The 14,593-nt window shown below is 34.2% G+C and overlaps 1 long non-coding RNA gene across 4 annotated transcripts in view; it reads right to left on the bottom strand.

The window, feature by feature from the left end:
- LOC121673593 overlaps window positions 1-14,593 on the bottom strand; it is a 74,755-nt gene that overhangs the window by 50,435 nt on the left and 9,727 nt on the right. For all 4 annotated transcript variants that reach the window (XR_006019253.1, XR_006019250.1, XR_006019251.1 and 1 more), the window contains exons 2-3: window positions 13,481-13,623; window positions 7,064-7,119 (exon numbers count right to left, since the gene is read on the bottom strand). This is a non-coding gene — a long non-coding RNA (uncharacterized LOC121673593). The remainder of the gene's footprint in view (window positions 1-7,063; window positions 7,120-13,480; window positions 13,624-14,593) is intronic.

Here is a 14,593-nt window from a genome sequence, read left to right on the forward strand (position 1 = left end):
GGAAGAGCACACCTACTGTACTATTTGACACTCAGGTTAACACATCCCAACTTCTTTAACAGATCGTCTTTTTCGTGTTTAACCATCACACCTCCTTTACAGGCCTCCTTTTGTTCATCTGCAAGGGATGTAATATTTTTATCAGAGTAATCAGATGTTTACTATATTAATATTTTTTAAGTGCTTACACATTTTTAGATTATTGGCACTAAATAAATTAAAATTGCTGCATACAACTTTCAGTCTCCTTATTTAACAAGTCTCATGAGAGAGTTTATTAGCAAATAAATTCTCAGTGAGAAAATGAGAACATTATCCATATATTAATGTATAAATTCAATATTTTAAGAACTCCATTCATAGAATAATCTCTTTTTTGGAAAAATTGGCACTAGAAATTGCTTAGCAGCAGTCCCCACTATTGTTATTTGCGCTATAACCCATATCTACTGCATTAGTAGTACGAATGCATTAATAAATCAGGATGTATTAGTAAGGTACAGTAGATAAATCCTGTATGGTTTTCAGAAAAAGTTATGGTGTGCACACTAGATCATACAGTACAGATGTTGAATGACATTACAATATAACATTATATCACATTAAATACAGTGCAGAAAATGAAGTAAAATAAAAAGATGAGTTGCAATACCCTATAGAAACACTACTTTCCCAGAGTCTGTCTTATATACTACAACGATTTTCTATTTTTATGTACATTTTAAGAGATAGAATTCTACAATCTGTTTTAACAGACTTAAAAGACAGATATGAATGAGGCTCACTAAAGAGTTTTGGAGCCGCCAATGCCTTTGGAGGCAAATAGTAAAGCTGAATGGTCTAATGGTTCTTTTCAATCAAAATTTATTGTTCTTATCCCATGTAGGAACTGCATTTTAACATATGCCACAGCTCATTCCTTCCAATGAATCCATGGTAGGAATCCTAAAATATACTGAGCACTGTCTTCTCAAATTTGATATTGTTGCACTATTGCGATCGCAAAACATGCAATTGATTCACCTTGATACAAACATACTTTTTAATCTATACTATGTAAAATAATCATTGATTAATTCCATTCTGTCCCTAGTTTTGGAGCATTTAAATGTAATTGGTTTCCAAACTAAAGGCTATTTTCACTCTCAAACACACACAAAAAAATTAATGCAGAAGGATTACAAGAAAATAAAGACTTAATCTTGAACACACTCCATAATGTTTCATAAGTCATAGGAACATGTATCCTGAATGCATAAGGATATTAGGTCTCTAAATTTTAATAGTAAATATTCTTTAATTCATCATTTGCCTCATTCTTGATACCACACAGTTTTCAGAATCCTTCCTGTGGTATGAAATCAATTTTGGTCTTCCAGTGAAATCAGTAAGGAAGTCAAGGAACAAAGAAGCAATTCAGGAAAAAATCCCAACCCTATGCATTTACCATTATGTTAAACTGACTAAAAAAAATAAGGAAAAATTTTAAGCAGTCAAATAAATATTAAGGGAAGTTCAAATATGAACATTCAAGAAAAATGAAAGTCAGAACATACTCTAAAAAGCACCTGATTCTTCATTTGCAGACTGGTTGTATGTACTCAAAATTCACAATAACCAAAAAAAAAAAGAGAATGAAAGGTTCAAAAAAGCACTCTAAGAACCACATCTTGGGCTCCTCATCCAGGCGTTTTTCTTCTGCTAATAAAACGGAAAGGAACATTAAACATTTCCTTGTATAAGTCAGTTACTCTAAGATACCTTTGGGGGCACATTTTGTGATCCATTCAGGATAACCAATTCCTACAGTCTAAGCTAGTAACTAGATGGCTTTTAAGGTCCCTTCCAAACCAAACCATTCTATGATTCTATGAACTGGGAAGCAAGCACAGAAAATGAGCAGAACAATTCCAGCTGGTGGACTGCCTCATGTGAATCATAACTAAGGTGAGGAATTTGACTGGTCCTCTTTCTGTAATGCTGCAAGGGCTGATGTAAAACTGTATTTAGAATCTGAAAGTTCTAAGGTTCTCCCTGCTGGTCCAAAAAACTCAGCCCATTATCATTAACATGTTTTGAATCATCCTTCAGCAGTTTTATCATACAATTTTTACACAGGCAGTGCCTACATATAAATTTGGTTATTTACTGTAGTGAAGCCCAGAAACATAAAACCCTGCCCTTGGTCCCCACCCAGGCATCCCCTACTCCAGAATATTGTCAATTCAAAGTTCTGAAGTTTTTAGTACAACTTGTATGCACGAGTAAATAACAATAAAATATGCAGTTCCTGTTAGCAACAGGAGTACTATTTTACAAATCTCAATTCTTTTTTAGAATGATTTGATAAACCTTTTAATGCCAATGAGAATTCTGGTTGTGAAAGAACAGCCACATCAGGGACTAGTCAGGAATATGGAAAAAGCAGAGTACTGTGACTAATATTGTTAATGCCTCTTTACACAAGATTACAGAGTCACATTCTCAAATCCTGAGGGGAATTTGGCTTAGTAGATCACCCTCTCTGATACTTTTAAAGAACAGAATGTAAGGTGCTAAATATATTTATTTGGCAAGAAAATTATCTGGGACACTCCTAGGGGTAAAATAATTTCACAGTAGGTGGGTCCAGGCATAGGAAACTGCTTGGAAGGTAATGAAGAAACTGAAGTGTGCTGTGATTAACACACAAAATAATATTATGGAGTCATGTTCTTCATTCCTCAAAAGAAACGTGATCAGTAATGAACTTTTTGCATGAAGTCTCTCAAAGTATCTACTTAACTTTTTCCTTTGAGCAGTAAATAGCTTTGAAAAGTGGTAGTATAAACAACAAACATCTAATGAAGGAAAGGTTAGAATGTAGAGTCCCATGGGATTTTTTTAAACTGTTGTACAATATATTAGAAGCCATGAGTTTTATTAGCTAATTAAACAAACAAAAAAAGCACACAGCATATAAGATTAGTATTTAGTTAAATATCTTTAAAAGTACTATTTTACTAATGTTGCTAATTCCTCTATTCATAGGTTTGTGTTTTCAAACTGTAAAGGAGCATGTAGGATTTAATGATCGATTTTTAAAGATAATGTCAATGAAGAATGGGTATTCTGTCCTGAAGAGAACAGGAAGTGACATCATTACTCAGAAAAATTTAAGAATTGACGTTATTTTAAATTATTATAACAATACTGCAGCACTATTTGGTTTAGGCAAAATGCTTCTCATTATTAAATCCCTTAGTCCTGTCACACTCCATTACCAGCAATTTTTGTAGCACTGTTTCCCAGGAGAGACCTGCCGAAATACAGAAATAGGCACTCCCTGGAAAAGCTGTGTGACTCCTCTGTCTGGTAGTACTTTTGTTACACAATATTTTGACCAAAACATTTAGAACTCTTGCTTAATTTAGAAATTTGTTTTTATTTCATATCAGTTTCATTTGTCAATTGATTCAAATATAGAAATATGATCTCCCATCACAAACCAATATGTTGATGACTTCAGTACCATGTTCTTCATTCACTTCTTTACTCAGCAACTTCTATTTCAGAGAAAGCCAGTAAAAAAATATGCACCTAGAAATGGAGCCATTTTCAAGTTGAAGAAACTACTCCCCCCTCACATCTAAAGGTTCTCAGTTTAAAACTTAAGGCATTAAATTTAATAGCAAATGGCTCCCAGAGCCAGATAATGAATGATTTTCACAATTCTGAGTATTTATTCCTTTATTCATATAGTCCCAGCTCAACAAATAGAACAACTAATTTTTTAAGTGGCCATATTCTGGCCTTCTGTTCTACTTGGTAACAATTTAGTAGTTCTATTGTTTCATACTACTGACAGTATGTAATATTATTAAAAAATGAGAAGAACATAGCTTATTTTTCAACATCCCCAGTCAACTTCTCTTTTCCTCATATAAGATTTAAAATCTCTATCAGCATATACCTGCCTGTAGCCTAGGTCTGCACTAAATCCCAGAAGGAGCTTTGCCTTTCACAAGCCAGATTCTGATTTATACCATATCTAGAGACATTTATTTGAAAGTCTGAAAAGTGAAAAAATAATGTGGCATATTTCCTCATAAATCACACAAAGCTGTACATTGAAAACAATTTAATTTTCAAAAACTGTAGCTCACAAACTCATACAAAAAATACACCATCATATAAAGTATTTAGTAGTAAAATAGCTTTTTTTAGTAAACACATTTTTTTTCTGGCTTCACATTATGGGAAATCACAAGGCTCTTTTATTCTAGAAAGATTAATCAGTTGATGCGAAACCTGACTGAACAGAGGATTCTGCTCTATGTAGTTCTATAGTATAAAAACTACTTTACAGCTACACTTCATTGTACTTCAGGCTCTTATGCAGCCTATTCAGATCAAATAAATTCTCAACACATGCTTATACGATCTGTCTATTCAATTTATATTAAAAAGTAATTCTTAATATTTTCCAGATATTTAGCTTGGGCAGCAATACACTTAAGAGTGAGCTGATACTTAAAAAGTTTCGCATCAAAATCTAAATTACAGCAACTGAAATCAGTGAAGACAGACTTTCAGATTTGTTGTCATAGCTCTGCCACATACAGTTGGTCTGCTTTCTCTAACTTGAGATCTCAGTGCCCTTTGTTTAAGACTGATTGCTTCCAGATGTATGGGATAGTGTCAGTGGAGAGAAAGAGAAGGTATACTTCACAATGGTACAGTTGAAATTGCAGTGAAAAAGACTCTGCAAATCAAAGTCAATCCCTTCAATGTATTTATTTATCCTGTTGTCTGTTACATGCTGAATTATTCTTTCTTAATTTTTTAGTCAAACTCCAGAAAAAGAGACATTTTGCCTGCACAATTTCTTAGCCATATGACTCTGTGCTGCCCTATCCAGGGCAAGACAATAACTTTATTCACTGAAGAACACCTGCCCTAATGAACCTAATTCAGTTAAGCCATCTGTAAAGTGACACATTCGCCATATGAAAGATCTAATATTCTAAGCACTACATACAGTACATCATTACACCATAACAGGGGCTGTTTCATGTGGTTATTAGTGGAAACAGAGTATAAATGCACCAGACTGCAAGTTCACATTCTCCAGATCATTGGTGTGCAACTATTACCTGCACATGACACTGCAGTTCTGCATTGAGCTGTCAGAAATTCATCTGATGATTTTATTTCCTGTATTTCTTCACAGATTTCTAACAGAAGTGAACACTCTGCCATTATTGGACTCTCTTTTTGTGCAAATCAGCAAGCAGCATGAACTTCAAAGGAGCAGATAAAATGAACCATGTTATAGGTCAACAGAGGATATTATCCAAGGAGCTTTGGCTATTCTTCCTGTGTTGTCTGCCCTGCTAATTCAGTTCTGCAGAGCTAGCAGTCAAGACTCATTTAAAAATAGAATAGGGGATAAGAAAATCTGTGTTTATTAGCGAGCTCTTCTCATGTCTATTCTATACTTCAATGAAACACTGAGAAAACTCTGCATTGGAATCCAACAATAAACCATGAGACTTCATAGCCAAATATAATGTTTCCAAATGTTTCAGAATAATTCCTAAATTCCTACATTTGTATTTAAAGTGAGATTCTTGCAATTATGAACACGTGACACTGCAAATTATAATCAACGTTTGTTTTTACTGTATTTCTTATTACATAAACACAGTATTTTTTTCAGAAGAAAAATTTAAAAGGGAAAAAAACATACATAGAATACAACAACATTTCAAAAAACACAGTCATCAAGTGTATGCAATTTTCGGTAACATAATACCAAATTAATTTATGTTTAGCCAACAGGAACACTAAAACATATAATAGCCCATATAATACTAAAACTCCATTTTCTTATGCCCTTCAGTTATTAGTTCTAGACACGCAGAATCAAAACATACAGAATTCAAGAGAATTAGGCAAGTGGAAATAAAAAGAGGAGACAGTCAACTGGTGGTACTGACCTATTGAAGAGAATGTGGAAATTAAATACATTTTTTTTACTCTTTCTACATCACAGGCTTATTTTTACACAGCTCAAGCAATAAAGAGCATTATTTTGGTCCCCTATGATGTAGGACCTGTCTTCATATAAACAGATCACAGCCTGTCACAAATACACAGTTCCCTTTCACAGACCCTCTAAAGCCTTTCTCCCAGGGTATCTGGGTATTATTTCTTCCTGACATAACTTTTCATTTATTTATCTGAAGAACACACATAGCAGAGGCAGAAATTCTGTGACTTCTCTGTATTTCACATTGACAATCCTCAACTCTCAGAGAAGAAACAGAGGAAAAAAGGACAAGTCAATTTCACTGGTGATTCAAACATTGCCGACAAAATCACTGGTTGGTGCTTTCTGACATTGGCCAATCTGTGATGTAAACTGTATTTTTGGGGACTGGACACAAACGGTTAATTCATGAAAGACAGTATTATGATCTGACATTATACATTATTTTTTCACTAGCAGTGTGAACTGGAATTAAACTCATGAGTCAGAAGCAAAAGGATCCGTAACTCAACATAACCCCCTGAGTAAGATCTTTCAAGTGTTGTAACATCTGAACTCTTTGCATGATGTTTTTAATATAACAGCATTCATTGCATAGTGACATCTGACCCTTAGTGGTGCACTACTTATAGTACTAATAGTTCTTAATGACACGTTAAAAATAGTTACTGTCTCATTCAAGAGAATTGTTTCTTGACTAGTTATTGTTCCATGGCTACAAATATGTTGTCACGAATTTGTTGTTTTCATATTGAGTTTACCACTGTATTTTGTATGACTATAGCAAACACTACTCAAGAGCATTGTGGAACAAAGGCAGCAAGACAATGACTTCTCTCTGTGCACATGAGCTGTCCAAATCAAGTATTTCCTTTGGTCCAAGTACAGACCTCAGAGAAAATTTAAAAATACAGTGCAAAAATTTTGCAATATAAATTGACTGCTGAGGAAAATAATACTGCATTTCTATGTTCTTATTTTTGCTTTTTTTTTAAGGACAATTCACATGGAAATTAAGAAAATATTTACCTTGAATTCCTTGTACAGAACTGAAAAACAACTTGGCACAATAGGAACAAATAGACCTGTGAATTAAAAAAATTAGTTCATAAAAAAAAAGAACGTTTTATGAATGATATCATGTATATCAACACCAGTAGAAGCCCTTTAGTATCCAGTGTTTACATTTTATGGAGCATTAAATGGTGACATTTAAAAGGCATAATACCACCTTCTAAAACATGTCTGCTAAATCTGGGTATGGAGAAGAAAAATGAAAGCATTGTTAAGCCAGGTATGGGGTCCTGTAACTGGACCTGATACACAAGTGAGCTGGCTGTGTGTCAAATCGTCTTTGAAATCAAAATCAGAGCAGTGGAAACATCAACATGTTCATTTCCATCTGTTCCGCTCCTCATTTGCAGTAATCACTCCATACCAAAAGCTAAAGTCGTGTCTTTAACTGGGTCTTCTGTTTCCTGCTTTCACTTGGCCTTGGATTTATGTGGGGCAGGCATGAACGGGAAGCATCAAAACCTATTTAGTCCCAAAATACTCTATGAAATATTTAGATAAAATTTCCACAAAATGTGTCAGAATGCTTAAAAAAAAAAAAAAAAAAAAAAAAAACAGAAACACATACACACAAAAAAAACCCCTCACAGCAACCAAAAAAAAACACAAAAAAGATTACATAGGATTTTTAACATAGATAAATTTCCAAACTTCCAGAGCAGGAACATTTTTAGAGGATGAGTGAGAAATAATTTAAATTTTTGTACTTTCTATACTTACAGTAAGCAAATACGCTTTCAGTCTAAACCAGCCCTCTTAGTGGGTAAGTTTAAAATACCAATGCATTGAAGTCTCAGAGTTTGTTCTCTTACACCGAATTTTTCCTTTCATTGTTTTTCCTTAAGCCATATGCTGGGTTTTTGGAATTTCCAACCCAAAAAAAAGAAATTAAGAATATTTTATGTGCTTGCGGATAACAATATCTAGAGACACTCTCACCATGAGAGTTAGATTTTAATAGCAGAGTTCAAGAGGAGACTAAAATCCAGCTGGTGGTCAATCATGTTAAACACAATACCTATGAAAAAGTGACCATAGCAGAACACAGTTACATAAGTTCAACAGCCTGGAAAACCACAACAAATCATATATATATACATATATATATTCTGATAGTCACATAAAATATATGTAATGTGGCTGATGCTGGTGGTTGGAGCAGTTATTATCATCACATTGTATGCAACGTTCAGTTAATTGCTCCTTGCTGTGTTACGTAAATCAAAACTCTGAATTTATGGGTAATGACTACCACACACGATCTTTTCAACACACATAAACCAGTTCCCACTGATGTAGCTGGAGCCTTGTGTTAACACATTCTGCCACTAGAGGATAGTGTAGTCATATGACTATGCACACACATTAAGTACAATAAGTACATGAACTTACTGTAAAGTTCAAGTTGCTTGTTTCCTAAAGCCAGAAAAAAAAACCCATATTTCCATAAAGGATTTTTTTTTTTACTTGAAAAATGCTGAAGCCTTTTTTTTTAAATAAATACTAGAGAGCAAAATCACATGGCATAATTGTTTATTAGCTTATACTTAGTAAATTTAATATGTAACCTTAGTAATCTTTAATATGTTATTTGTTTTCAAATAAATGAGATTAATGCACCTCAGGTTGATTGTGCTACCTGGGAATCTCTTGAAAGGACATGGCCATGGTGCAAGGGTCTGACATAAAGCAGATAACTGAATTTTTTTGTAGTGGTACTAGATATTTGTGAGAATTACAGGTATCAGACTTGAAAATTGACTGACAGTGTTCTGAGGACTATGAGCCAGATCAGGCCAAGCTTAGGAATACTCACTTATGCAGTAACAGGGAATCAGAAATTCTCTCCTGTAATACATTGCTTACACCTTCACTTCAGCAAAGCAGAGAGAAATCAGCTGCAGATTTCAATTAAAACAGGCAGACCGCACTTAGGAAAAAACCTGTGCAAGTTTCAGGAATAGGCTGTATCAAATAAAAAGCCATAATGAATTGCTGTCATCAGGAATAAGAAGGGAAAGGAGGAGATACTCTCTCAGTCATCCCCCGCAGTTCTACCTGACACACTACATCTCTAAGTTTCTCCATGTTCAAAATAAGAATTCTAATTTCTGGAAGAAAAAAATTAAAATCTAACTTTAGTCTGGTGATGATGTGGAGAGTATTCTTCTGTGGAGAGATCCAGGATACATTTTACATACTTGTTTTCAGCAATGGGAATCTACAGTGGAACACAGTCAACTCATTTAGACCTGTGATTGACCTTATGATGTTATTTCACACACTGAACACCACACTCTTCAGAACCAGAGAGCATTTGTTCTTAATGTTTAATAAGTGCTCACAATTTACATTACTAACATGACAATACCTAAAGTAAGGTGTGTATTTACTGAGTTATTTTGTATTGCTTAAATTTAAAAAGTCCATAGGGTTAGCAATTGTTAGTATTTAGAGAAGAAAAATAACAGTACATGTGGCTTAGAAAATGTGACCTATGAGGAGATGAAGTATCTGAGAGTGCAGAATTTTAATTCTCTTTATACATGAAAAAGGTCGTTATAAAAAGATGATCATTTATTGCTCAATGAATTCACTAGAAGGAGGACTGGAAGAAGCACAGGAAATATTAATTAAATAGTACTTTGAGAAGAATTAAAATATATATTGTGATCATTCTGCCAAGCAGTAGACCCACTAAGAAGGCTGTAAAACCTTTTTTACCAAAGGTTTTTCGGTAAATTTAAAGGTGCTTGTCATAGATTATTTAGGAGAAAAAAACTGACAAGAGGAAAAAGGTTATCATAGATTCTCTCTTAAGGCATATTCCACATTTCCTACATATTTATAATTCTGTTATGATCCTAAACTGTTGTGAGACGAAAATCTCTAGTCATTTGCAATCTTACTAAAATCAATACAAACTGGGAAAATGGTTTTGCGTCTGACACTCATGAGGTCCACTCATGTTATTAGCAATAGTAATATGACATTTTTAGGAAAAAGGATCTGAACTAGGTATATACAAAAGCTATTAATAATTAAGAAAAATCCATCCCCATTCTTGATGGGGCTCTTTCAGTTGTAAACACATATTTAGCACACTTTCTCTATGCTCTTCTGCAAAAATGACCACGTAAATAATTCTCTCCTCTTTTCTTAGCTATCAATTCATCAGTAATAGTGGGCAACTTCCAATCTTGGAAATTCTATTAACAATTTCTGAAAGTTTTTTCACAGTACTGAAACCAGTCACTAGAAAAAGTAAATAGTAGTTACTAAAAACAAAAGAACCCAAATGCTTCAGCTTTGTCACTCCACAACTGAAGCGTTCCTCTTTCAAATAGAGTTATTTAAATTCAGTTAGGATTATAACTTTATTAGGTCATCTTAATTTAAAATGAAGCAAATTTGAGTAATTTTGAACCCACCAAACTCCAAAAACATTTAACAGGGATTTTTCCTGTGAACTTCTTTATGCATTTTATTTCTACAGTTAAAATCACCTTACTGTGGTTGTTCTCATAAACATATTTTACTCCCATTTTAGTAAACTGTTGTATTAACATATGTTAATAATCAAGCTTTACCCTTTAGTGTTTGCAGATGATATTTAAGCAATAAAATTCTGTGTGTGATCCTCCAATCTTGGAAATTCTACTAACAATTTCTGAAAGCATTCTAAAGAAATCCATCAAATCTATCAGATCTTCTATATTATGAACTGCTTCATTCAGATAAGAGTTTGGGTTTTTTGGGTATGACTGCTGAAACTTGTTTTAAGTTGCAGTTCTCATTTTCTAACAAATTAATTTCATTTTCCTTGAAACATTTGCAACAGCTAGAAACATTTGCAACAGCTATTTAATTGCATATAATGTCAGAACATGTGTCCTGGGTTGCTCAATTAAATCATTGTTATTACTATTACCTAATATTATTATATCTGCGCTAACAAGATATTTGGCTGCAGGTGTAAGTTTCAGGCACATTCAGTTTTGTTTTCTAATGTACATGATTAAGCAACTGGGAGTAGATAACTGCTGGCAAATGATCTTTACAGAAATGGCCAACAGCTTTCATAAAAAAGAGTCCAAATATGATGTCAACAGAGATACTAAACTCTGATCTATGAAATATTTTAATCAGCATTAAATGGGGTTTTTTGAGCAAGGAGACCTGAAACTGAATTTCAGGTTTGGGATCATGACCACTCACACATTATCCAGGGACATCAGTATAATTTTTCTTAAAATTTAATCAGCAAGTTGCAGAGATATTAAGAAATTATTTTCTCTCATGTTTCCCCATTCAGTCTCTTGGCTTTTGTGATACTGCTATGAACTGATACTAGCAAAAACGAGACACAATTTGTCCCACTTGAAGAATAATAATAAATATGACTGCAAGAAAATCCCCGTCTAAACCAGTTTAAGACCCATCTGTACCTGTTTATCTACATAACCTCTTCAGAGTTTCTTATAGAAGGATGAATACCAAAAACAGAAAAGGCCTTGATGCTGGTCCTTGTCCTGAAGCTCAAAACCAAAATGAGCAGTCAGACCAGCAGGGAGACCAGTCTGCAGCAAATCCTTAGAGATGCTGTAATTCATGCTGTCAGTTACCTACCAGGCAGTGGTTGCCATAGCTATAGCTCCTCCATCCCTGTGTACTGCAGTAATACAATCTTGAAGCCACAAAAGCATGAAACCTACAGAGATCTGTAGCAGAGGTAAACAGCCAAGCCTTGTGGTGGTTTTGGCCAGTCATAATATCTGATATTAAAATTAATTTTAAAAAATAATAGGCTAAAAAGAACTTTTGTTTTGCAAATGTCTTGGATCAAGGATGAAACCTGGATGCCATTTTCTCCCAGGCACATAATTATTTTCTAAGTGTATACAAACCACCCTTTCTAAAGAAAAAAAGACCAATAGTTAGAAAAAAGCAAGACTTTCAGAGACATTAAAAACTTAACAGCTAATACAATCTTGTTTTGGCTGCAGGCTTTAATCTGACGACTTTTCAGATCATATTGTTCAGCAATTTGAAAACAAAACAATTCCTCCAAATGATAAGACTGTAAATTATGGGTTTGAATGGCTTAAGTTCTAATGCAATAATTGTATTGTGCCAGTGAAACTGTTAATTAAAAATGTTAAAACACTGTTCAAAACAAACAAAATTCTCTAGATATTTCTGGCTATTTTTCTAGCACTGACTTTGGCAGAGCTGCACCAATCTTTGTCAGCATTCAGCTTGTTAAGTCCAAAGCATTACATTACTTGCTTCATAGCATTAAGTAATTTATATTATCAAGTAATAAATTAGTTGTTTTAGTTACAATAAACTATTATACAAGTTATTCTTCTTTGCTCAGACTCCCTCTTTTGGAAAACTATTTTGAAACAGTGATAAAACTTATTAATGTAGTATAGATTCTTATGAAAACTGTAAGCAAATTCATACTCATGGATCAATTCTAATTTCACGTCATATGCTTTAATTTCTTTTATCCCCTAAAACAGAAAATACAAAAAAACTTGCTGTGGCTACTAAGGAGATGCTGGAGCTCAGAAGCTAAATAATGCTGATATAGCTCATGCTGGAAGAACTAATAGCAATATAAAAGCCAGAGCACAGTCCACAAATACATTATTAATGATGTTTTATTCTCCAATCAGCAGATGGCCACTGAACAGCTCAAGTGACTGGTAATAGGATACACAGCTTTTCATCTCCAAGTATCTGTGTCAGGTCTGCCTCATGTGGGTTGTAACTGAAAGGTACTATTTGACAGGCATTCAATAACAAATATGTAATAGCCAGTCTCAGTCTAGAGACTCTGCTTTTCCTGTGCAATCTGGTTAACAAAGCTGGTGTGTTATTTTCAAACTCAGGGTTGAGTAGGCTAGGAGACTTGATTATCCTTTGAGGTCTAAAGGGTCAGCCCATCAAAACAATTTTGAAACCCAGGTGCAAGTGGGACAATGGACTCAGTGGTCAGTTTCCATTAGTGCCCATCAGGTGGTTTTTCCCAATTACTAGATAAACTTTTAAACACACAAACAAACAAATAAAAAGACAACAAGAACAAAAAAATAACCTGAGATGAAAGGGGAAAAAAATAGTGTAATGAAACAGACTATTTATTGCTTTCACAAAGTTTTGCATGAAGGACATGATGTGTTCTTTTTTTGCACACTCAAGGCACAAAAATGTTCAGTATGGATTCAAGCATACAGTATGGATGCAAAACATCTGTACCGTCAAAAGAAGATTTAGTAAATTGATAAAATCAATTGTAACACAATTACAATGTAACTCCCTTCTCCAGGAAGCCTGGTATCTACTGTTTTCAACAAAACTCACCATGTTCAGTGGTCTCCATGAACTTTGAATTTATTAGAGGTTATTTTCATGTTTACTGAACAGAACCACACCTTTTCAGGGAATCCAACTGAAATTCGGAGGATTTCAAAACAGACTCAAAGGCTGCCTTCATCGCCTGGAATCTGATGGGAAAATTAGTCATAATGTAGAAGCACTCTTCTTGTGAAAAGAAAATTACCATCAGGGTATATTTGAAGTAAGCCTAGCAATAGACATCTCAAACATAATTATCAGTCAATTTCAAACATAAGGTCAGAATCATATGAAAGGTTTTTTAATGAGAATATTTTTGAAAATGTATGAGGAATGAAAGGGAATTACACATGTAAAAATGTTGCAGACATGTAGCAGTAGGTCATAGAGTTGTTGAGCCAGAATTGTTAAAAATGCGACCTTGTTACCTCCTTGACATCCATGGACATTATCTTCAAGGTTTATCTGCTTTCAGCTCAGTACAGAACACGGAGGCAGATGCTAAAGACTGCTCTCCTACAGGATTAAATCCCTTAGGTTAAAGATTGCTGAACACATAATTTAAATCTGTAGCTCTGTATACATATAAAAACCTATTACAACCTTACCTCAATAGAAAAACTGAAACTCGGTTTTCATTTAAAGCTATTTGTTATCACTGTTATTAGAATCACGGTCCAGATTGCCTCCTTTCTTATTTAGGCACTGGAGAGACAAATTTCCATAAAAATAGACAAGAGAGATAAAAGATGTGAAAAAGAAACAGAGAGATTAACTTGCCAAAATCCCACTACAAATTGATGGTCAAATTAAGAATAGAATCCAGATCATTCAAATCCCAGTCCTTTGCTGAACTCACAGTGTATTCCCTCAGGCTTTTTCTAAGACATTTTTATTAGCCATCAGTGTTTACTGGTAATTAATGTTAGCCCATAAAAAGACCTTCTAAACACAAAGGATCTGAATTTACCATCTATCAAAATTCCACTTCCTCTGTAACATTTACAGAATAATCAAGACGTTGGCTAGGAGGCTCCTGAATGTACATGCTGCACCATATGTATTCAAGGCTCACTCAAGCCTACACAAGCCTCTCAGGCCAGCTGATGCCAGACCATC

The sequence above is a fragment of the Corvus kubaryi genome, unplaced genomic scaffold, assembly GCF_017639235.1.
Source record: "Corvus kubaryi isolate FWS band 111438036 unplaced genomic scaffold, C.kubaryi_AGA036_p1.0 66, whole genome shotgun sequence".
Taxonomy (NCBI): Eukaryota; Metazoa; Chordata; class Aves; order Passeriformes; family Corvidae; genus Corvus; species Corvus kubaryi.